Source organism: Salvelinus fontinalis, chromosome 2, assembly GCF_029448725.1.
Source record: "Salvelinus fontinalis isolate EN_2023a chromosome 2, ASM2944872v1, whole genome shotgun sequence".
NCBI classification, from domain to species: domain Eukaryota; kingdom Metazoa; phylum Chordata; class Actinopteri; order Salmoniformes; family Salmonidae; genus Salvelinus; species Salvelinus fontinalis.
Genome location: NC_074666.1, coordinates 60993078 through 61017540, shown reverse-complemented (window position 1 = coordinate 61017540; position 24463 = coordinate 60993078).

The following is a 24463-nucleotide window of genomic DNA, read 5'->3' as shown; positions in this document are numbered from 1 at the left end:
TGACTGTGGTGGTATGTAAACAGCAACAAAGAATACAGATGAAAACTCTCTCTGTAGGTAGTGTGGTCTACAGCTTATCATGAGATACTCAACCTCAGGTGAGCAATAGCTCGAGACTTCCTTAGATATCGTGCACCTGCTGTTGTTTACAAAAATACATAGACTGCCGCCCCTTGTCTTACAAGACGCCTCTGTTCTATCATGCCGGTACATCGTATAACCCGCCAGCTGTACGTTGATATTGTCGTCATTCAGCCACGACTACGTGAAGCATTAAGATGTGACAGCTTTTAATGTCCCGTTGGTAGTTTAATCTTCTGCGTAACTCGTTGATTTTATTCTCCAAAGATTGCACGTTTGCTAGCAGATTGGAGGGAAGTGGGAGTTTATTTGAACGCCTACGAATTCTCAGAAGGCAGCCCGATCTTCGGCTCCTCTTTCTCCGAATCCTCTTCATGCAGATCACAGGGATCGGGGCCTGTTCCTGAGGAAGCAGCATATCCTTCGCGTTGGGCTCATCAGTGTCATGAAAGGAAAAAAAGGATTCTGCTAGTCCGTGGTGAGTAATCGCAGTCCTGATGTCTAGAAGTTATTTTTGGTCTTAAGAGACGGTAGCGGCAACATTATGTGCAAAATAAGTTAGAAAAAATAAGTTACAAACAACGCAAATAAACATAAAATCACAATCTGCTGGGGGCACATAAAATGTCTGCCTGCTTCTCCGGCGCCATCTTACAGTTCCTGAAGGTGTCTGTATGAGTGTGTGTTGTGTACCGTGTTTTTGAAGGTGTGAACACAACTAAAACATAACCACAGATCAAAAGAGCAGAGACTTACAGATGGATGACTGGGGCCCATCCCATGGTAAGAGTCAGGGAAAATCCAATAGCTATAGTGAGAAAAATCCCAAACAGATACATTACAGATGTCAGTCAGTTAGCGCGCTTGCACCAAGCCAAGGTGGACAAAGTTACAGAACTCCCGTAGCCTACCTCACAGAGAGCATGCAAAAAAGTTTACAAAACAAAAAGGAGAACATAGTTACAGTTACAAAATTAGAGCAAGCAGATATTATTTTCTCTTTTGTTTTGAGCCCACGGCAAGAAGGCACCAGAGCCTGCATTGTAAGTAGTTCTGAAGTGATCCCGGAAATAAGTTAATAAATATGCAAAAACCCCAAAACATAAATATGTTTGTAGTTATAGGTAATCAGGTCTTGACTACAACTAAGTCTTTGACCACACTGTGTTGTTACTTTGGTGAGTAAAAACTTGTGCATCCTACCCTTAAGAGTAAATGAGGGTCTCAATTATATTAACCTCTCTTAAAATGTCTTAAGGCAGTGTTTTTCAACTTCAGTCCTCGAGTATCCCTTACAGCACACATTTTTGTTGTAGCCCCAGATATACTCATCTGATTCAACTCATTGAGAGCTTGATGATTAGTTGACAAGTTGAATCAGGTGTGCTCGTCCAGTTATATAACAGCGTGTACTGCTGGGGGTGCTTGAGGACTGAAGTTGGGAAACACTGTGTTAAGGTTATACATTAAGGCTTATACATTTTATATACTTATTGGAGCGCAAATCCACCTACCTCCAAATGACCACCAGCCAACTTGCTTTTAAGGATTCAACAAATGTACAATAATTCCATATTGAATATTGATTTGTTGGAAAGATGAATCACTGTCATTCTTTTGGATTGCAATCTTTACTAATGTTATGAACCCACCCTGGTATGGTCAAGGTTTGAAAACAATTTTTTACCTTCACCACTCCATCTATGTTGCTTGATTGTCTCTGTGTCTTGTCTGTGTATTATCTAGGGCCTAATGTATTTATTGACCAATGGAAGCTCTTGGGCTAAGGGTAGGGTTAGGGCTGCTGACTAGGGCCCAGTTTCCCAATAGCGATGGAATTTAGGCTTACAAGTGTTTTAACAATGCATATTTTTTACAACATGCAAAAATCAAAGGAATTGACCGTAGAGCTGCGAGACAGGATTGTGTCGAGGCACAGATCTGGGGAAGGGTACCAAATCATTTCTGCAGCATTGAAGGTCCCCAAGAACACAGTGGCTTCCATCATTCTTAAATTGAAGAAGTTAGGAACCACCAAGACTCTTCCTAGAGCTGGCCACTTGGCCAAACTGAGCAACCAGGGAGAAGGGCCTTGGTCATGGAGGTGACCTAAAACCCGATGGTCACTCAGACAGAGCTCAAGAGTTAATCTGTGGAGATGGGAGAACATTCCAGAAGGACAACCATGTCTGCAGCACTCCACCAATTAGGCCTTAATGGTAGTGACCAGACAGAAGGCACATGACAGCCCGCTTGGAGTTTGCCAAAATGTACCTAAAGGACTGTCAGACCATGAGAAGAAAGACGCTCTGGTCTGATGAAACTCAAATTGAACATGGAGCTGATTTGCTGGTGTTTTTAAAGTATTTTATGTCCTACAATGCAAATTCAAAAATATTTTGAATAAAACCAAACGCGAGCCACAGGCCGGCAGTTGGGGAACCCTGCTCTACACAATGTTCTCGGCTTAGGGGAGCCTGGTGTTGACAATTTACAATTTACGGTTGTCATTGCAATGATATTTTTTGTCAAAATAGATTCTTCGTCTTGTGTAAAAACATGCTATCTGGGTACTCAGACTAGGCTGTAGATATGCCGTACAAGCTTTCACAGACTTTCACAAAACAATCTCCACTGAGTGCCACTGACAGCCAGACAATGACATTTTATGACTTGCTCAGCAATTACACTAGGCTTCTTCTCATCTTCACAGAAGATTTCGCAATCTTCTTTCTACTGTGAAACCATAATTGAGATTTCGAAGCGCTCGTACCATGAATGTGATAGATAGCTGCTCAGGTACTGTAATGACAGCATTCTGACTGCTTCCTTTGTAGGAATATTCACCTTGGCGAGGGTTCATCTTTAATTGTAATAGAACGGGCTGACAGGAAGAAAAAAGGTTGAGGTAAAAAGGGGACGCTCATATTCTGTCGGTTCTACGTTTCTCATTTCAGAGAATGGATGGGATGGGCGCTTTAAAGGCCAACTGCCCTTTAGAACCAACTTCTCTGGTTTTAACAGGCTTATGTGTCATCAATGAATTATAGTGTAAAACAAAATACTACAAAGTTGGATAATTATTTTCATAAAGTCAGTCTCGTCCAAACAGAGTTTTGTAAGTGAGTCACGTCTTACTGTGGGTTTGGGTATGCATTACTTACATGCCTATTTTAGGAAAATGATACTGTAGCTAGCGAAATACATCAACCTAATTTACAATGTGATGTAGCATATCAGAAGAAGATGTGCATAGCTCACGTTAGCTAGCTACTTTGCTAACAACAGCTAACTGTAGCCCATTGGCATTTGGGGTCAATACAGGGCAGGCACTTGGATACTAGCTTGCTAGCTAATAATAGGATGTAGCCATTTTCTTTAATTTCCCGAACTGGCTAGCTAATGTTTGAGTTGAGTTTGAATTGAGTTTATTTTTACAGGGACAGTGCACATTAATCAACGTTTCAGTAAAAGTGCCGGTTTTAGCCAGCCGGCTAATTTTCAACCGCAGTCCCTGGGCAGGTTATTAAAAACAATTACAATATAGACAATAGCAACATAGAACAAGACATAGCATACAGACATAGCAACATAGGACAAGCAAGACATAGCGTACAGACAGAGCAACATAGAACAAAAAGCAGCAAGACAAAATTCATAAAAGCAACAAAGTGTTTCCACACCTCACAAGTTACAGACAACAGACATGGAAAGCGGCAACACACAGCTAGGGACCATGTTCACAAATCTGATTGACCTTTAGCCATGTCTTCAAGCATTTTGTGAAAGTGTGATATGTGGTGCAGTTATGTGTGTCTGATGGCAGTGTATTCCAGACATGGGAAGCTCTCACAGAAAAAGCGGATTTACTAAAGGTGCTTTTCCTTAGGGGAACTACACAGTCACCTCTCATGGCAGACCTTGTGGATCTGCTGCCATATGTTTGGGTTTTCTGTTTAACAAAAATACTGAGTGGAGGGGGAGGCAAGCCATTTAGGATCTTGAATACAAGACATGCATCGGTGTATTGCACAAGATTTTCCCAACTCAGGAGCTCATGCTTTCTGAGGATGTGACAGTGATGATGGCTATTGGGCTTCCTATCAAGCACTTTGAGAGCCTGTTTGTAGACAGACTGAATAGGTCTTACTGTTGTACAGCAACCTTGGGCCCAACTAGTCAAGCAGTATGTTAAGTGGGGGAGTATCATAGATTTGAAGTACAGTTTTGCTACCTCTGTAGTCAAACAATTTCGTATAAATCGGAAATTAGCTAGGTTGAATTTGGTTATTTGAATTACCTTTTTCACATGCTTTTTGAAAGAGAGGTTGGAATCAAGTATGATGCCAAGGTACTTAAAATCCGATACCACCTGGAGCTTCTCCCCTGACACATAGACATCTGGCTCAGTAGCATCTGTTGCCCTCTTTGTGAAGAACATGCAAACAGTTTTTTTCACATTGAGATGCAAACACGAGTCACTGGGCCACTTTGTAACCTGGACCATTACAGTAGTGAGTTCTTGTGCAGCTTGTTGTTTGCTCTTTGCATGCACACATATCACTGTATCATCTGCATACATTTGAACTTCAGACCCAGTACAGACAGAAGGCAGATCATTAATGTACAGGCTGAACAGGAGGGGCCCCAGTATTGACCCTTGGGGCACACCCACATCATAGCTAAGAGTGGGCGACAGCTCATTGCTCACACTGAGTTCTGCCTTCAAGGTATGATTTCATCCATCTCAAGGCATCGGGGGAAAAGTTGAACTTGGACAATTTTGTGATGAGAATCTCATGGTTAACAGTATCAAAAGCCTTCCCTAGGTCCAGAAACACAGCCCCAACAACGCCCCCTTTGTCCATCTTGGACTTCACATTTTCCAGAAGAAAGCAGTTGGCCGTTTCTGTGGAGTGTTTCGCTCTGAAGCCAAACTGCATGGAATGTAATGTGAAGGGGCTGTTGTTGAGGTGTGCAATCAGTTGTTCTGCTACACACTTTTCAACAACCTTTGACACCACAGGTAGTATACTAATGGGCCTGTAGTTACTCACGTCAGCAGGGTCGCCTGATTTAAAGATGGCCGTTATTATGGCCGACTTCCATACCCTTGGAAACACCCCGAGACCAATAGATGTGTTGGTGACCTTAGTAATGGGGCCAATGAGTGACTCTTTGTAGTTTTTAAGAAAGGTAAAGTCCATCCCAAACACATCTTTGGCTTTAGAGTTCTTTAGTGAGCTAATCACCTTGTCCACCTTTGACTCAGAAACCTCCCTTATGATGAAGACAGGTTGAGCATCATTTACTAGCACTGAGCCCAAGAAACCAGTGGAGGGGTTCTGTGTCAGTACCCTGACAGAGTCAATAAAGTAGGAATTGAAGGCTATTGCTATTTCGACTGCATCCTGTGTTAGATTGTTATTAACCATGATTTCTAGTCTTTTTGCAGTGTTACTATGGTCTTTCCCTGTTAACTTTTTTAGATTTTCCCAGATCAGTTTAGAATTTCCCTTTGCTTCACCAATTATGTTAATAAAAAAGTTTGCCTTGGCCTGTCTGATTTCTTTCATCACCTTATTTCTCAACATGGTAAACCTACGTCTGTCATGCTCTAATTTGGATCTTAGGGCTATTTTTAGATAATAATCTCGTTCTTTCATCAATTTCCAGATTTCTCCATTTAGCCAAGGAAGAGTGGTCTTTTGGCCAGGTTTGGATTTGATTTTCCTTAGGAAACCATTTAATGTAGTCTGGATTGTGGATAGAAAAACTTGACTATCAGCTTCCACGTCTGCATAGGACAAGAGATCATTCTAGTTAATTCCCTTAATTGCGTTTTCAAAATAGCTTAATTCACTCTTAGGTATTCTTAGTTGATCAGGCTTTCTAACAGTAGAGAGGTTAAACCTGCTCTTAGACAGCTTTCTGGCTATAAGTGTCAGATTATGATCAGTAACCATATTGAATGATTTAGTCACTCTCGCTGGTTTATTACTGAACACCAAATCAATCTGTGTTTTAGAGCAACAAGTCACCCTGGTTGGCCCTTTAACTAGCTGTGTAAGGTCAAAGGTATTAGTGATCCGTTTGAGGGTTTTCCTACAACACTTGTCTTCATAATTAATGTTAAAACCTCCCATTAAGATGACCTCTTTCCCAAAATCACATTCCCTAAGCATGTTATTAAACTGATCAAAAAACACACTTTTGGTGGAAGATGGCCTATACATTCCAATGAGGGTAAAAGACATTTGGGGAGACAGTGTAATGTTCAGGCCAATACATTCTAGTTCATTATCACATGACTACTCAATTTGTTTACATCGGATATGTTCTTTAATGTAAATCATCACACCCCCTCCTATTTCTTCAGTCCTGTCTCTCCTGAAAACATTGTAGCCAGGCACAATCAAAGCAGCAGATGGAGAGTTTTTATGGAGCCATGTCTCTGAGAGGCAGAGAATGTCAAGGTTGGAGTCTGTGAGTAGATGTTGAATTTGATCACTTTTTGGAATGATACTACGAATGTTCAAGTGCCCCCCTAGTAGTCCCTTGGGCTTAGCTCGTGGGTCCCAGATGACTCGAGAGTGATTGACACATTGAAAAAAGTTAAATTTTCTGTGTTTTCTGACGGCTGGGTTTAGGCCATTTTGTTTCGTTTTGATTAGGGGCAGTTCGGTAGCGCAATTAACAATCCCTCCCGCCTGCACTGGATGCGGGGAACTAATTAAAACAGCTTGCGTACCAGAAGCAGAGTCAGGGATCGCATATAGCGACTTTGGTATGTTTGAAGAGTCAAAATCTATCCTGGAGCCGGGTGAGTCGAGAGAAACCATAGGACCATAGCACTCACCCACTTCCACAGCGGCGACGATAAGTGGACGAGGCCATCCACCGCTTTCCACTCCGGTGCGTATCGCTGGCTCTGTGATGTTGGGCCCAGGATTGAGTTGCACATCCCCGGAGAGCAGGAGGGTAGTGAACAGGTAGTTTAACAGTTTCCGATAAATGTTGGACTTGTGTTTGTTGCGCCTAAGCGGTTCAGTAGAATAAGGAGCGAGGTAGACTTGGCCATTATTCAGAACATTATGGTATGCTGTGTACTGTCCGCTCCCGTGGAACGGTGAACCAATGTGTTTGGTGTTAATATTCTCCGGAAGTAGACTGATTGTGTCATCCCAGCAAGGACGCACTGAGATTATCAGTAGAGCAGCTACATAACTGACAATCATGGCAGAGTACTGGAGATAAAACACATAATTGCGCTTTAACTCTTTGCATGAGTTACTTAGCTGGGGTCGGCGTACACCTGATGGTTTAGATAAAATTACAGCATTCGAATGAGAAGCGGCACCTGTCGCACCACCCTGTCTTCCGTCCGCCATTTTGCAAATGAATTAGTTTGAGTTAATGTCTAGCTAGCTAGCCAACTCATTTCAACTCAGACAATATGATAGCTAACCCGGATTTGCAAGTTAGGTAGCTAGCTATCTAGCATTCGGGGGCTTCATCTGCTAACCCAAAACAACATGCCAATTCTCATAAAAGTTTATCTTGTATTTTCTAGGGCAAAAACAAGTGAAGGCTGGTACAAATATAACTATAACTCTAGTAGCAAATAGCAAAATTAATCCGCAAGAATTCAGCTACTTACACAGCTGTGTCACGATCGTGTGGCGGATTGATGGACCAAAACGCAGCATTTGGAAAATAAGCCATCTTCTTTTATTTTTAAAGATGACGAAAAATAAACACGAAACACTTAATACAAACTAACAAAAACAACAAACGATCGTGAAGCTAATACACGTCGTGCACATACAAAAGGCTACAAACGTTCTGACATAGACAACTACTCACAACCAATGAGAGCCAATGGCTACCCTAAATAAGGCTCCCAATCAGAGACAACCGAAATCAGCTGTCTCTAATTGGGAACTCATTCAGGTAACCATAGACTCTCCTAGACAACTAAACATACATAGACAACACTAGACACATGTACTCCACACAAACCCATATACTATACCCAACAACCCCTTTACCATAAAAACCACCCAAAACCAACAAAACACAAACATTCCCCATGTCACACCCTGACCTAACTAAAATAATAAAGAAAACAAAGAATACTAAGGCCAGGGCGTGACAAGCTGGTTGTAACGGCATCAGAGTTCTGTAGTTACAGGCCCTCTATTAGCATATAAATTACCTCCAAACTATATGTTATAGCTATATATTTATTGAGTGATGATATTTTATTTAATTCACAGGCTATGTACAAAACCTGGTGGATTTGTTGTTCAGCAGCTTCATATGGGAAACATGCTACCATATCAGGAGAAGTTACAGAAGGCTGAGACAATGGCCAGACACCAGTCCCGTTTCAGAATAATGGAGGACACTTGAATTAAGTTTGTCACATTTGATCTGGTCAATATACTATCTTCCCTGGAATTCAGCAAACCACCAATGATAATTAATTTGTTATTTAACTAGGCAAGTCAGTTAGGAACAAATTTTTATTTACAATGACAGCCTACCTGGGAGCAGTGGATTAACTGCCTTGTTCAGGGGCAGAATGACAGATTTTCACCTTGTCAACTCGGGGAATCAATCAAGTAACCTTTTGGTTACTGACCCAACGCTCTAACCAATAGGCTACCTGCCGCACCGAATGTAATCAGTGCTGTGTGTATTCATATACAAAACCTTCCTAATGTTGAGTTGCACTCCCTTTAGCCCTCAGAACAGCATCAATTCGTCGGGGTGTCAAAAGAGTTCCACAGGGATGTTGGCCAATGTTGACTCCAATACTTCCCACAGTTGTGTCAAATTGGCTGGATGTCATTTGGGTGGTGGACCATTCTTGATACACACGGGAGTGTGAAAAACCTATCAGCATTGCCGTTCTTGATACGCTCAAACCGGTGTGCCTGGCACCTACAACCATACCCTGTTAAGGCACTTAAATATTTTGTCTTGCCCATTACTCAATTTACTCAATTCTTTCAAGGCTTAAAAATCCTTCTTCAACCTGTCTCCTCCCCTTCATCTACACTGATTGAAGTGGATTTCACAAATGACATCAATAAGGGATCATAGCTTTCACCTGGATTTACCTGGTCAGTCTGTGTCATGGAATGAGCAGGTGTTCTTAATGTTTTGTACACTCAGTGTATGTGTATCTTGTATGTTGTAAGTAGGTCCCAATGGACTACTCTTGCGCCCGAGTGAGTAATGCCAACCAGTCAGTGCCATGCTGGCACGTGTCCCTCATGAATTAGCTGTGAATCAGGGTCTTTGATTGGCTATGTTCAACCGTGTACTGCTAGCTTCCATGACTGTATGGTGACAGTCTTTCTCTCTCTCCCTCCCTCTGTGATATAAAGGAAAGGGGATACCTAGTCAGTTGCACAACTGAATGCATTCAACTGAAATGTGTCTTCCGCATTTAACACAACCCCTCTGAATCAGATAGGAGCTGGGTCTTATATAGGAGCCGAAGTTGGCGAGAGGAGCCTGGAGCTAATCTATGCTGCCATAACCATCAGGCGTTGGCAAACACCTCAGAAGGGACAAAAGGTGATTACAAATAAGACAGTACACCACAAGTGTTTAGTAATATCACCCTTCAATTAGTGTCACTCATCAACACTTCCTCATTTTTTCTACAGACAGGCAGAAGAGATGCTTTCGAAATCAATCCTCTGACTGAATGACAGGTTGATACTGACGTCTGAATTGGGAGAGCAATAAAATTATGCAAGTTGTTGAGAGGGTGAGCTTATGGTTGTGTGGGGGTAAGGGCTGAATGTGTGTGGGTGTATGTGTATATCCCACAACTGTTGCGAAGGAAGAAGTAAAAGATGGTAGGGACTATAGAGGATGATTCACAGCAATATGTAATAAAAATCGAGGTGAGGGCGATGGAAATGCATTTGGCAATGGATCTGCTTCGGTTCGGTGGATGGTGCTGTGTGCACTTTTCGAAGGATGGATCCCAGTCAGTCCGGGGCTGTGCGATGCGGGGGGTCGGGGGTGGTCTGCCGGGCATTGGGATGACGACCCAACTCGAGATGGGGGCTTTTGGCGGGTGGAATAGTGGGGACCAATTGGAGGTTTGCTTAGTGGAGATGCAAATGTCATGGTACAACTATATAGACACTCAATCATTATGTTACTTTTTAATAGGACGTTTACAAACATATATTTTGATAAAAATAATTGAAAGGTGTGTCTCATTATGGTAAGTGGTGAAATAAGTATAGCCAGTTACAATTGTAATGGCTTAGCAGATAATAAGAAAAGACGATCAGTATTTACCTGGCTAAAAGAGAAGGATTATAATATCTACTGTTTACAGGAAACCCATTCGACAGTTTTAGATGAAGTTTTGTGGAAAAAGAACTGGGGGGGCGAAATATATTCCTCCCATGGGCAAAGAAATTCAAAAGGGGTGATGGTTTTAATTAATAATAACTTTGATCCAAATGTGTAACTTGTCCAAACAGATCCTCAAGGTAGATGGATTATTTTAAATATGTTATTGGACAATAAACATATATGGCTTATTAACCTATACGGTCCGAATAATGATGATCCAAGCTTCTTTGACAATATATATAAGAATGTATCAACTCTACAAGCAACACTAGACTCTATTATTATAGTGGGAGATTTTAATACGGTCTTAAATACCTCTATGGACCGGAAAGGAAATCACACTACAAACTATCACCCTCAGGCTCTTAAGGAAATCAGGAATGTCATGGATATATTGGAATTAGTGGATATATGGAGACTTAAATACCCTGACCTAGTGAGATATACATGGCGGAGGCTTAATCAAGCTAGTCGCCTTGACTACTTTCTTATATCATTCTCTCTGGCACCAAAAGTTAAAAAGTGTTTGATAGGGGACAGAATGCGGTCGGACCATCACATAATTGGCATATATATTACTCTTACAGAATTTCCACGTGGGCGAGGATATTGGAAATTTAATCAAAGCCTACTAGATGATAAATTGTTTAGAACTAGGACAGAAGAATTTATAACTGACTTTTTTAGACATAACATAGGTACAGCAGATCCCCATATTGTATGGGACACTTTTAAGTGTGCCTTTAGAGGCCATGCAATTCAGTACTCATCTATAAAACAAAAGCAATTTCGATCAAAAGAGTCCATATTAACAAAGGAAATTGAAGGACTAACAGTACAGTTAGATAACAATAAAAACGGTACCATAGAGGCACAGAATAAGTTAGAGGAAAAACAAAAAGAAATGGAGGAACTTATTCAAGAAAGATCCAGTGTAATATATTACAAAAATAAAGCGAACTGGATGAAATATGGGGAAAAATGCACCAAATTCTTTTTCAATCTTCAATATAGAAATGCTACCAAAAAAACGTATTAAAACTTGTTACAAATGATGGAGTCACGCATGATTCACCAAATGATATTTTGAAAGAGGAAGTAAAGTACTTTAAGAATATATTTTCGTTTCAGGCTCCTCCATCTCCACTAACTGAAACTAATTGTATGGATTTTTTCCCTAATAATAATGTAAAATTAACATCTGTACAGAAAGACTCATGTGAAGGCCTAATTACAGAGGAGGAACTACTTGATGCAATTGGGGCATTTAAGGATGAGAAAACTCCAGGACTGGATGGCATACCAGTGGAAGTATACAAACATTTTTTTTATATACTCAAACGACCATTATTAGCTTGTTTTAACCACTCATATAAATGATAGATTATCAGACACGCAACAAGAAGGTGTGATATCATTATTACTGAAACAGGACCCAAGTGGTATATATAAAGATCCAGTCCATTTAAAAAATTGGAGACCTCTTACACTTCAGTGTTGTGATGCAAAAATCCTAGCAAAATGCTTGGCGCATAGAATAAAAAAAGTTTTGTCAGATATTATTCATCCTAATCAGACAGGTTTTTTACATGGACGATACATTGGAGATAATATAAGGCAAGTACTGGAAACAATAGAACACTATGAAATATCGGGGACACCAGGCCTAGTTTTCATAGCTGATTTTGAAAAGGCTTTTGATAAAGTACGACTGGAGTTTATATATAAATGCCTAGAATATTTCAATTTTGGGGAATCTCTTATAAAATGGGTAAAAATTATGTATAGTAACCCTAGGTGTAAAATAGTAAATAATGGCTACATCTCAGAAAGTTTTAAACTATCTAGAGGAGTAAAACAAGGTTGTCCACTATCGGCATATCTATTTATTATTGCCATCGAAATGTTAGCTGTTAAAATTAGATCAAACTTTAATATTAAGGGATTAGAAATCCAGGGCCTAAAAACTAAGGTGTCATTGTACGCTGATGATTCATGTTTTCTTTTAAAACCACAACTAGAATCTCTCCACGGCCTCTTAGAGGATCTAGATACATTTGCTATCCTCATTGGATTAAAACCAAATTATGATAAATGTACCATATTACGTATTGGATCACTAAAAAATACACATTTTACATTGCCATGTAGTTTACCAATTAAATGGTCTGACGGGGATGTGGGCATACTCGGTATACAAATCCCAAAAGAAAGAAATGATCTCACTCCAATAAATTTTTATAGAAAGTTAGCAAAAATAGATAAGATCTTGCTACCATGGAAAGGAAAATACCTGTCTATTTGTGGGAAAATCACCCTGATTAACTCTTTAATCATATCACAGTTTACCTATTTGCTTATGGTTTTGCCTACACCTAGTGATCTGCTTTTTAAATTATATGAACAAAAAATATTCAATTTTATTTGGAACGGCAAGCCAGATAAAATTAAAAGGGCCTATTTATATAACGAATATGAATTCGGAGGGCAGAAATTATTAAATATTAAAGCATTAGACCTCTCACTAAAGGCATCAGTCATACAAAAGTTATACTTAAATCCAAACTGGTTCTCTAGTAGATTGGTACGAATGTCTCATCCTATGTTCAAGAAGGGCCTTTTTCCCTTTATTCAGATTACACCTGCTCACTTTCGGTTGCTTGAAAAGGAAATAATCTCCAAAATATCTTTATTTTTTAAACAAGCCTTAGAAAGTTGGTTGCAATTTCAGTTTAATCCACCTGAAAGGACGGAACAAATAGTACAACAAATCTTGTGGTTAAATTCAAATATAGTAATTGATAAAAAAAATGTATTTATCGAAGAAATGTTTAAAAAAGGTATACTTTTTGTGAATGATATCATAAATAGGACTGGTGGAGTAATGTCACACATGCAGCTAACACAGACATATGGAAATGTCTGCTCTACCCAAAATTACAACCAATTAATTGCAGCATTACCACAAAAATGGAAGAGGCAGGTGGAAGGGTATAAAAGTAAGGAACTTGTATGTCGGCCTTATATTAAAGAACATAAATGGTTAAAGAAAAGTGTGATAAATAAAAACATATACCAATTTCATTTAAGGACCAAAAAACTTACAGCTGTGCCATATAAATTGCAAAATAGTTGGGAAGAGATTTTCGATGTACCCATTCCATGGCACATGGTTTATGAATTGATACGCAAAACAACGCCGGATTCAAAACTTCGAATTTTTCAATTTAAATTATTGTACAAAATTCTTGCAACTAATAGAATGTTATATATATGGGGGATACAATCTTCCCAGCTCTGTAGATTCTGCTGTGAGGAGGCAGAGTCATTAGACCATTTATTTTGGTATTGTCCGCATGTAGCTCGTTTTTGGTCACAGGTCCAGGAATGGTTGAAGAATTGCAACATTTGCGTAGAACTAACGCTACAGATAGCAATACTGGGGGATTTGATAAGCCATAGTCAATCAATCAATAATTTAATAATTATTTTAGCAAAAATGTTTATTTTTAATTTACAATCCGTGGAAGCTATGAGAATAGGAAGATTCAAATCTTTTGTGAAGCATCACAGCACAGTTGAAAAATATATGGCAAATAAAAATCCGAAATGGATGGTTGGAAGATAGATGGGAAAGGTTGAGTGGAGCTGAAGGGTGGGACTAATAACAATATAAACAATGTAGGGCATATGGGATCTGTGAAATGTGTATAGGTGCGGAGCTATTGTGAAATAGCACAGTTACAAGTGGAAATCAAACTGGATGGACAACAGAAATAGAGGAAGGACTAAGAACAAACAAGAGAGAACTATTATAAAGTAGACTGTGTCTGTAAAATGTGTATAAGATGTATAAATTGAAGGTAAAAACAGAAATGTTTATCAGCTTACTCCAATTGGGGGATCGGTGGTAGGGTTTGTGGGGAATAATAATAAAGGTATACTCTTTAAAAAAAGTATGTATGGCTATGTAGGTATGTGTATGTATATATGTGTATATGTATGCATACGTGAATGGATATATATATTTACCCCAAAAAATATGGGGGATTGGAAATGATGCAGACAATTACATTGGAAGCAACATTCTTTCCGCAATATTAAGCTGATCCACCCCCCAAAGAAAAAAATAAATAAAAAATAATAATAATAAAAAAAAATTAAAAATTATGCAAGACATCTAGAACTTTTCATTGTCTTTCATTATTATTGAACCTAAGGGTACAGTATTCTTGTCAGGGAACTCCTGTTTTATTTACTTGGAACTGTTACACTTGAAAGATATATCTACATTGTTCAGCAATTGCAATCTTCTCATATACTCTGAAGGCTACCGACCAATGCAAAGATTCCTCCTGCATTACATTACATACAGTAGATGGAAGGGACTTCATCACCCACTGGAGACTTGAAGACAGAACCTCACAAGAGAGCTGTGCATGTCAGTAAGTGGTTAGAAAGCCAAATCCTTATTTTTGCTCAAACAGACAAATAGAATGCCATTCTAGTTCTGGTTAGACAGCTGAAGTTGTGCTCTACACACAACTTATTTTAGTTTGCTACTTAAGTGTAGGCGTATAATGCTGTAAAACACATGATTTTTTTGTTGATGAATGTATTTACACTCAAGCTGGGTGATGTTTGTCCAATGTCCACACATAACCTTCACCTGTTGTACGGATATTAGTGTTTCTGGAATTTGTCTCCAGGGAATGATCTAAGGAGAGACAAGACGAACTAGCCCGTTACAGAATATTGTGTTGTAGTTGGTCAGCAGAGCTGAATAAAGGCCGGGCATTCAACTTGCAGTTGATACCATTTCCACAGTAACATGTATTTACATGACGTGATGAAATGATGAAACTAAGTTGCGAGCTACTTTCATAGCAAGGTGTTGTAGACACTGGCTCTTTCTATCTTGCCATAACTGATTTGACAGAGAAATATCAGCTATATAGGACAGTCAGTTGAGGCTATCACCACAAGCTATGCTTGTTAGCTGCTGTCAGCTTGGCTAAACACGAGGTCAGCACAGATTTGAGCCTACACATAGAACTGAATTAGCTGACTCTCTTGAGATGGTGAGTCATTTAACTTCAAAACTTTGTTCTCTCCATAACAAAGCTAGCTTAGCGTACCTCACTGTACTCATTACGGCCCTTGTTTGTTGTGATTGAATGGCAAAGACAAACCCAAGAAACGCCCACATCAAACTACACCCTCAACACAACTCTTGTTTGCAATGGCGGCTAGCATTTCTTAATGAGCATTGATGAAAAACAATTCCAAATCAGAAGACACAGGGGGCCTTCTGGTTAAAGCGTTGGGCCAGTAACCGGAAGGTAGCTGGATCAAATCCCTGAACTGACAAGGTAAAAGTCTGTCGTTCTGCCCCTGAGCAAGGCAGTTAACCCACTGTTCCCCAGGTGCCGAAGAAGTCAATGTCTATTATGGCAGCCCACTGCACCTCTCTGATTCAGAGGGGTTTGGTTAAATGCGGAAGACACATTTCAGTTGAATACATTCAGTTGGACAACTGACTAGGTATCCCCCTTTCTCAGTCACCTTTTAAAGAGATTCTACAATACTTTTGTATACTTTTTAGCAGAGCAGTTCTGAAAGTAGCACTCATGAGCCTAAAGTGATATCACTTGCTGTGGTAGCTGACATGTATAGTGTTGCGTCATTGACATACAGGCTTTTCTCAGTGCCAGTGGCAGGTCATTAGTAACTATTGAACAAAGTAGGGGACCTAGACAGCTGCCCTGGTGAATGCCTGACTCTACCTGGATTATGTTGGAGAGGCTTCCATTAAAGAACACCTTCTGTGTTCTGTTAGACAGGTAACTATCAATCCACAATATAGCATGGGATGTAAAGCCATAACACATACGTTTTTTCAGCAGCGGATTATGATCGATAATGTCAAAAGCTGCACTGAAGTCTAACAAAACAGCTCCCAAAATCATATTACTATCAATTTTTTCAGGCAATCATTGGTAATTTGTGTAAGTGCCATACATGTTGAGTGCCCTACCCTATAAGCACGCTAAAAGTCTGTTGTTAATTTGTTAACTGTGAAATTACATTTTTTCCCAAAAGTTTAGTAAGGGTTGATAACAGGCTGAATGGTCGACTGTTTGAGCCAGTAAAGGGTGCTTTGCTATTATTAGGTAGCAGAATTACTTTTGCTTCCCTCCAGGCCTGAGGTCACACACTTTCCTGTAGGCTTAGATTGAAGAGAGGAGTGGCAATTTGGCCTATATCATCATTTCCATCCAAGTTGTCAGGCCGAGGTGGCTTGTCATGGCTGACAACAATACTTTTTTCACCTCCTCCACACTCACTTTATGGAATTCAAAATTATAATGCTTGTCTTTATACAGTAATTTGGTCAGTTTTGCATATGGATGTCTAGGTTCAGAATTTGTGGTTGGCATGGCATGCCTAAGTTTGCTAATTTTGCCAGTGAACAAAATAATTAAAGTAGTTGGCAATATCATTGGGTTTTGCTTCAAAGTAAATAAGGCATACTTTTATGACTGCTGAATACCAACTATCAATCATTTAGATGAGGGATGGGCAACTTTGATGGGGTGGGGGCCATAAAAAACTGAAGTCATCAAGAGGGGCCCCAGTGGCTCGTGGGTCTGCCACTGGCTCGTTTTAAAGTTAATTTCCTGCAATTCTTCACATTTTGCCATCGGGTATAATTTGCTGCAATTCTACACATTTTGCCATGGGGTGGAGAGAAGATTTTGCAATTTCATGCAATTCTACACATTTTGCCATAGGGTGGAGGCAATGTTTCCAGTTTTTAATATAATAACTGATGATCAATGAGCCCTACCCCGGTCGGTAATTCGACCATGTTTAGTACTTTACTAATCTAAAAGAAAATTGCTGACATGGGCTAATTGATTGACAATGCGCAACCAAATTTCTAAATTGCACCTTGTGTATTTTTTATTCTTACTCTCAATAGTAAATTGAGATCCCGACTGAGTTCCCACCCCCCCCCAAAAAATTGGTCAGAGGACCTACAAAAGAAGGTTGCCCATCCCTGACTTAGATCATGTATTTTCAGGTAGAGATACCTTGCGAAGCAACAGCTGCTCTCTATATCAACTCACGAGACCGTGCATTCTTCTCTTTTCTGTAGCAGGCATAAAAGAAACACAGACTGGAAAAGTAGATGCGCGATGGATTTTGGTAATTGTAGTTCATTATCACGTTTCATGTGCTAATCTATGTAGAATATTGGCCTGTTGGAAACTAAAATTCCCTACTACATTACACAGTTCAGGCTGGATCTGATTTATCTCTAGAGAAACTGCAATGTGGGCATTGAGCTCACAGAAAAACCCAACAAAATGGAAATCAAATAATAAAGGTCAATTAGTTTAAAAAAAAGAAGAAAAATAACCAAAATAATACTAGAATGTCAGATAATCACTCAGCACTAGTTTGAAGATTTTGTTGATATCACTGTTGATATCACATACAGTAGATTATCAAGCATTTCACACATAATCTCCAGATACTGACTGTTAGCACTTGGTGGTCTATAGCAACTTCCAACAAGAATAGGCTTTAGGTGAGGGAGAATTTGACATGAGATCCTCTCAAAGCTTTACAGGAATATGACTCTGAATATGTGTGCACATACAGAATGTGCACCACTTCCTTGCTCTCTCTCTCTCTCTATGCTGAGTCCACTGAGCCGTTGGGCCTCTCCCTAGCTGTCACTCCAAATTGAGCGACTGAAGCTCAATGGCTAGAACTCGAATTGCTAGGGGGCTGACCCACATGGGGGGACATGTAGGGACAATGGCGTGGCACAGATTCAAGAAAACAGTCGCTTTCAAACTAGGAATTAGGTGGCTAATTGAGTTAAGACAGTAATTCTGCTCATAGATAAGGCGTCTAGGAACTACACATTGACACATCCAGCCCAAAGCGGGAGGTTTAAAAAAAATGCTTTCTTAGTCACCAAAGTACCGGAGTATGTCTTTAAGAAAGACAAGAACGGGTCAATTAAACAACTTCAAACGTGATCTCTTTGATCTCCACAATGCTTCCCTAAGTCCCAGTCACACTCTCCAACCTTTACATGACAACAGCCAATGGACGCAGCAAGACCAATACGTACCAGACCTCATGGGTTCCAAAAGTATTTGTTTTCATACAAACGGACAGTATCTCCCTTCATTACATTGCCTCTCATGACATGAATATTGCCCTTGGAATCGCCATTGCAATCCAGTAAGTACACTACCTTGTTACAGTGCATTCAGTGTGTTGAATATAGGCACATAAAAGTGAGGTGCCTCTCGACTTCATATCGACTTAATATCGTCAGAGCCTTTGGAGATGCATATGATATATTTTTCTCGCCAAATGTATGACCTATGTACTCTTGAGTGGGACCTGACATGAATATGACCAAAGTGCAGTACATCAATGAGACTATGAGGCTTGACTGAGATTTTTTTACGGGATTATCTCTATGACAGTCACCGGCACAGCACTGCTGGAACGGTGCATGTTATTGGAGTTTCCTCGTCATTAGGCGGTAAACGTCAAGGAAATACCACCCGTTCTATCTCACTGGGCGTCGAGCCAAACTACTCTCCTCTTTGATTTTCGTTCTTTTCCGTCAGTTCTTTCTCTCTCTTTCTTCTCTGTTTTCTTTCTTTTAATCATTTGTCCTTTTTTTTTTACTCTCTCTGATGTGTAGCGATGGCTTCTATGCTGGATATTCTCTCTGATTTTGTCTCTGCTGCAGTGTCTCTGTCTCTCGTTCTTTCTTTCTTTCTTTATTTCTTTCTCTCTCTCTCTCTCTCTCTCTTACCCATAGTAACTCACAGGTTGGTAAGACAGGTCACATGATTACATCCATACCTCCATCCACCCTTCCCTCCGTCCGTTTGTCTGTATGTTCATCTGTCCATGCGTCATTCCATCCATCCATCCATCCATCCATCCATCTCTCCATCCCCAGGAATGGCATCTGTTCCTGGTGAAACTGCACCTGTATTCTCTCTGGAGTTCCTCAATGGGTTCTGAAAGGCTTCATAACTCAACAGATTTCCTGCAGGTCATTCAAGCTGTTCATTCCACTGCTCACATCATTTCCTCTTCAGAATTGAACTAATACACTGCACAAAAATATAAACGCAATATGTAAAGTGTTTGTCCCATGTTTCATGAGCTGAATAAAAGAAATCCCAGAAATGTTCCATACACAAACAAATCTTAATTCTCTCAAATGTTGTGCACAAATTTGTTTACATCCCTTTTAGTGAGCATTTCTCCTTTGCCAAGATAATCCATCCACCTGACTGGTGAGCATATCAAGAAGCTGATTAAACAGCATAATCATTACACCTTGTGCTGGGGACAATAAAAAGCCACTTGTGCAGTTTTCTCACACAGATGTCTCAAGTTTTGAGGGAGCGTGCAATTGGCATGCTGCCTGAAGGAATGCCCACCAGAGATGGGGGGGTGCTGACGAGTATTTCTGTCTGTTATAAACTGGGCCTGGCTCCCCAGTGGCTGCCCCACTGACCAGTTATGTGACATCCATAGATTAGGGCCTAATTCATTTATTTCTATTGATTGATTTCCTTACATAAACTTTAACTCAGTAAAGTCATTGAAATTGTTGCATGGTGCGTTTATATTTTGGTGCAGTATATATACAGTATGTGGCACTGTTAGTCTTGACATAATGCACTGCTAGTTGTCTGTCATTTAATTTTGTATTGTCTCCCACGATGAAATCGGGAAGGGGACTGTGGATCTGTCTCCGTTCGTTCGTATGTACCTTTGTACATTGAGCGGCAGGTAACCTAGTGGTTAGAGCGTTGGGTCAGTAACCGAAAGGTTGCTAGAAGGAATCCCCGAGCTGACAAGGTAAAAATCTGTTTTTCTGCCACTGAACAAGGCAGTTAACCCACTGTTCCTAGGCCATCATTGTAAATTTAACTGACTTGCCTAGTTATTAAATAAAGGTTAAATAAAAAACAAATAAAATTGAAATTATTCAAACGCAAAGTCTCAGACGGCACTGGCCCGATTTTGATGAAACACGGGTGAGTGACACGGCTTGCCACAGAGAGCAGGCTCAATTTTGCCTCAGGGACCCATAAGGTTCACCATGATGGATTTTCCGCCATTCGGAATTTTGTGAAAAACACTTAAAACGTGGCTCTTCTGGCACCGAATGAACGATCTGCACAAAACTTGATATGTAGCATCTATGGACAAAGGTTGCTCAACGCAATATTTCCAGACTAGTACCAAAAACACTATTGATCAATAAACATTCACGTGGGTGTGGTCTAACACATAAATGCAAAGAAATCAGGATATTTGTATTCTAACACAATTTGGTACACATTTTGCAAACACTGTCAAGACTCAACATATTCAAGAACATTCACATCAACCTCTTGGTTACGCTATAACGGGCACGTGTTTACATCTCTTGATCGGTTTTACTCAGAGCGCTGAAATTTGGTACACGTGCTCAGGGACATAACCCTCTCGATATCTCAGACACCACTAGCCCGATTTGTACAAAATTACACTGATTGACCCAAGGAGGACCCTGCAGCATTCGTGTTGTAAGACATGTTTATTGTTCGCTTGTTTTTTTTGCGTTTGGCTGATTTGTAATGATTAGGAATACCATTTGTATGACTAGAAAATTAGATATCAGCTATTCAATCAGCCAAGGAATTTGGCATGAGTCCATGTAATTGATCAACCCCATAGTAGTCTACCAGCTGATCAGCAAACCCCTACAGTCGCTGCATGAGACTTAGCAGTCAGCTTTATAAGAGGGGTGTGAGAATTACCGTCACAGTATAGACTCATGTCATTCTCATATCACGTACTTTAGCGTAAAATCACTTAATGTAAGCAAACCCCACTGTTATCAGTCATCACATGATCATTGCATGATTTTATGATTTCAGTATGTGCATTGAATAACTTTAATTTAATTAGATTACTTTGGCATAACATACAGTACGTGCCTACAATGAGATTGTGTGGACACATTCCCCTACTCTTTTGCCCCATTTGCATGAAGTTTTCAGGTGAAATTCCTTCATATGGGGAATGCTTGACCAGAACAGGAACAATTGCCTATAGCCTCACCCTGGGTGAATCTCTTTTGTGATCAATGTGTCTCCTCTGCCAGCTATGTAAACAAGGAGGCAATTTACAGAAAGGGCAAATGCATATTGTAATGTCATATACATGCTCCTCTTACAAACACCAGGTGGTAAAGATTTAACCTTTTGGACACTGCCACATGCAATTAACTGGTACCAGTTAATTGCATATGGCAGTGTCCAACGGCTTCAAAACACTAGTCATTCTGGCTGTGTAGAACCGTTATAATTCAGCCCAATTGCTAGATGAGAAAGAGCAGCTAATGCATTGAGCGTTAATGCTGGTCTTTATCGTTGCTCACCAGCTTTGGTGGATTGTTGTGAAGGATTTGTATCGTCTAATTACTTCCGCTATTAATACCAATGACCTTTATAGTTCATTGCTTTGTCACACGATGTGATGCTGTGTGCGCGTGTGCGTGTAACACTATGGATAGTCAACAATAACACAGGACTTTCATGTCATGGTAAAAAATCAACAATAAGAAATCACGTCTGGGCTGAGTGTTTGTCAACATCTGTTAGAAAACTGAATGATGCCCACACATCGAAAGATACTTGAGCACACACACGCACACCCACAAGCACACAGATAACGTGTCATTTGGGAGTGGGATTTTTATGAACATCGAGCATATCTCTTTGAAATGATCACGACCTGAAAGGTGCTTGGAGTCTAATTCTAAGGGCTTAATTTAGTATGTCTGTTGAACATTAATATGGCGCCATAGAACACAGTACCAAAACAATGTCCAGATGCTCAACTCACAATGGGAATTAATTTGAAAAGGAAAAAGAGATTACACTCAAAGTAATATCCAGGCAATAGGATAGCACTTTTCATTAGGTCGTTATTGCATTTTAAAAACTGAGTTTCCAGGAACTACGCAAAATTAAGACATGAACATAGAGTATAAAATCAATAAGTAGCTATAAAACCTCCCAGAAAGTGTCACGGCCGTCGTAGGGAGGAGACCAAGGCACAGCGTGATAAGCGTACATTCTTCTTTATTTAAAGAATGAACACTGAACAAAATAACAAAACAAACCGTGAAGCTAATATGGCTAGTGCAGACAGGCAACTAAACATAGAATAAGAACCCACAAAACCAAAAGGGAAAATGGCAACCTAAATATGATCCCCAATCAGAGACAACGATAAACAGCTGCCTCTGATTGGGAACCAATTCAGGCCACCATAGACATACATATGCCTAGACTTACCAACACCCCTAGACATACAAAAAAACCTAGACATTACAAAACAAGCATACCCACCCTCGTCACACCCTGACCTAACCAAAATAATAAAGAAAACATAGATAACTAAGGACAGGGCATGACAAAAAGTGCTTACTGAGATGGACAAAGCCTTTCTTTCTCTGGACAAAACTTTTCTAATGGTGTGGGTCGAACAGTTTATGTTGATATAAATGCCAGAAATGTATAAATCCAATGAGCACAGCTTTGAAATATATCTTTTTGGCTGCATGGTGTAGTGCAATCACAAGGAAGGGGGCATACGTGAGCTAACATGCCGCAATGCTCACAGAGGTTGCTAACCCATTGCTAAAAGTGCCAGGTTGTTGGGCCTTTATGTACAAGTTAATTTTTATTTTACATATTTTTTTAATGTAACCTTTATTTAACTGTACATAATGTACAAGTCTATTAACATAAGTATACCCAGCTCTCATCTCCCTGTCTGTGCACATTCTCAGCCTGCCACAGAAAAGCTGTCTGGTAAACCTGGGAACAATTAATATTTCAGTCTAAACTGATATTTATAGAAAGAGCCTCCAGGCCTTTTCCTTATAGCTTAGTTCATTAATATCTGACTGCTGCCCTAACATGGACACAGTTTCCCAGGGGGAATGTACAGTGCCTTCAAAAATTATTCTCACCCCTTGACTTTTTCCACAATTTCTTATGTTACAAAGTGGGATTAAAATGAATTTCATTGTCATTTTTTGTCAACGATCTACACAAAATACATAACAAAATATATATATATATATATATATATATATATATATATATATAAATAGAAAATAAAACATTAGATACAGTAGATATTCAACCCCCTGAGTCAATACATGTTAGAATCACCTTTGGCAGGTATTACAGCTGTGAGTTTTTCTGCGTATGTCTCTAAGAGCTTTGCAAACCTGGATTGTACAATATTTGCCCATAATTATTTGTTTTACTCTTCAAGCTCTGTCAAGTTGGTTGTTGATCATTGCTAGACAGCCATTTTCAAGTCTTGACATAGATTTTCAAGCCAATTTAAGTCAAAACTGTAACTAGGCTATTCAGGAACATTCAATGTACTCTTGGTAAATAACTCCAGTTATGTTTGGCCTTGCGTTTTAGGTTATTGTCCTGTTGAAAGGTGGATTTGTTACTCAGTGTCTGTTGGAAAGCAGACTGAAACAGTTTTTACTTTATCCTAAAAAAAACTCTATCCCGTGCCGATGACAAGCATACCCATAACTTGATGCAGCAACCACCATACTTGAAAAAGAGTGATGTGTTGTGTGTTGTGTCCCCCCCATTTAGTTTTTTTGCTATATAGATTTAGTGCTTTATTGCAAACAGGATGAATGTTTTGAAATACTTTTTTCTGTACAAGCTTCCGTATTTTCACACTGTCATTTAGGTTAGCATTGTGGAGTAACTACAATGTTGTTGATCCCTCCTAATTGTTCTCCTATCACAGTCATTTAACTCTGTAATTAGTCTAAAATCACCATTGGCCTCATGGTGAAAGCCCTGAGCGGTTTCCTTCCTTGCCGTCAACTGAG